At 50.2% G+C, this 2,082-nt stretch overlaps 1 pseudogene; it reads left to right on the top strand.

Annotated features, from left to right (window-relative positions):
* Positions 1-248: 248 nt before the first annotated feature.
* On the top strand, positions 249-1,804 carry LOC102001669 (annotated as a pseudogene).
* The last annotated feature ends 278 nt before the right edge of the window (positions 1,805-2,082 follow it).

Raw genomic sequence — 2,082 nt, 5'->3', positions numbered from 1 at the left:
CTTATTAGGCTTACTTCTGCCCTACCCCACTGGTCTGGGCAGGAACTGAGCAGAGACCAAAATCAAAGCATAGAAATTATGATACACACATGTATATGTATATGTATATGATCCATGGTTTCTAGCTCCCTTTTTGTCCTCAAGGTAAGCCACAGCAACTAGAATTTCTCTTCCCTGAAGCTGGGCATAAAAAGGACTCCCCCAGAGTCGAGTTGCGTGCAGGCTGATCAGGGCTCTCCGGTCCTGCCGTCCCCGCCGTCCTCGCCGTCCCCGCAGCAGCCATGTCGTTCTTCCTGGAGCTTTATTTCAACGTGGACAATGGCTATTTGGAGGGATTAGTGCGCGGCCTGAAGGCAGGGGTGCTCAGCCAGGCGGACTACCTCAACCTGGTGCAGTGCGAGACTCTCGAGGACTTGAAGCTGCACCTGCAGAGCACAGAGTATGGCAACTTCCTGGCCAATGAAGCATCACCTCTGGCAGTGTCAGTCGTTGACGACAAGCTCAAGGAGAAGATGGTAATGGAGTTCCGCCACATGAGAAACCATGCCTATGAGCCGCTCGTCAGCTTCCTGGACTTCATTACTTATAGCTACATGATTGACAACGTGATCCTGCTCATCACAGGCACATTGCACCAGCGTTCAATCACTGAACTTGTGCCCAAGTGCCACCCTCTAGGCAGCTTTGAGCAGATGGAGGCCGTGAACATCGTACAGACACCTGCAGAGCTCTACAATGCCATTCTGGTAGAAACGCCCCTGGTGGCTTTTTTCCAGGATTGCATCTCAGAGCAGGACCTTGATGAGATGAACATCGAGATAATCCGCAATACGCTTTACAAGGCCTACCTGAAGTCCTTCTACAAGTTCTGCACTCTGTTGGGTGGGACCACAGCTGATGCCATGTGTCCTATCCTAGAGTTTGAAGCAGACCGCCGCACCTTCATCATCACCATCAACTCTTTCGGGACAGAGCTATCCAAGGAGGACCATGCCAAGCTCTTTCCACACTGTGGCCGACTCTACCCTGAGGGCTTGGCTCAGCTGGCTCGGGCTGATGACTATGAACAGGTCAAGAATGTAGCTGATTACTACCTGGAATACAAACCTCTTTTTGAGGGTGCAGGTAGCAATCCTGGAGACAAGACCCTGGAAGACCGATTCTTTGAACATGAGGTGTAGCTGAACAAGTTGGCCTTCCTGAATCAGTTCCACTTTGGTGTCTTTTATGCCTTTGTGAAGCTTAAGGAACAGGAATGTCGCAACATTGTGTGGATTGCTGAGTGCATCGCCTAGCGCCACCGCGCCAAGATCGACAACTATATCCCCATCTTCTAGCATTCTAACCCAAGGTTCCCAGAAGCACTGTGTGTGTCTTTGTGTGCTGTGGTGAAGCCCATGGCTCACTTGTCTGACCTGGTGAGGTGTAGCACGTTGTCCTGGGATTGCTCAGTTCCCATGATCCCCTCTGGGACTGCTCTTAGGCCTAAAAGGGATTAGAGACCTCTCCCCTGATGAAGAATGGACCAAGATCCCTCCAGAGCAAAGAGCCCCCAGCCCTACGTTTACAGCCACTGACATATCTAAGGAACTTGTGTCACTTTCATGTCCCTCCCTGACCTGAGAAGCTCTGGCAGTGTGAGCCTCCCTGTCCCTCTGTGGCTCATTCCCAGAGCAATAGCCCTTGGAAAGATTAAAGAGTGTGTGTCTTTGGGGTGTGGGGGAAGTAGCTTTGTAGCCCTCTCCTTCAACTCTGCCCCTCTGAGACAATAAAATCCTCTCTTTAAAAAGTCAAAAAAAAAAAAGGACTCCCCCCTCTCCAACACACACACACACACACACACACACACACACACACACACAATTTTGGAGGCACTGAACATAGAAAGCCAGCCATCCTGTTTGACATAATACCTGAACTTAAGAGAGAGTTTTTCTACCCTCTCCAGGGATGCTGCAAAATCAGACTGGTAGCCTTGCTAAGCTTCTCTACCCAGGCTAGGCACTCTAGAACGTAACTTCTTGTCCAGTCATGTTTTACATGCTTATCCATGTTTCACCCACGCCTATGTGATGAAGTCTC

The sequence above is a fragment of the Microtus ochrogaster genome, linkage group LG5 (assembly GCF_000317375.1).
Source record: "Microtus ochrogaster isolate Prairie Vole_2 linkage group LG5, MicOch1.0, whole genome shotgun sequence".
Lineage (NCBI taxonomy): Eukaryota > Metazoa > Chordata > Mammalia > Rodentia > Cricetidae > Microtus > Microtus ochrogaster.
The sequence above is the reverse complement of the archived record's forward strand: the minus strand, read 5'-3'. Positions and strand labels throughout refer to the sequence as shown.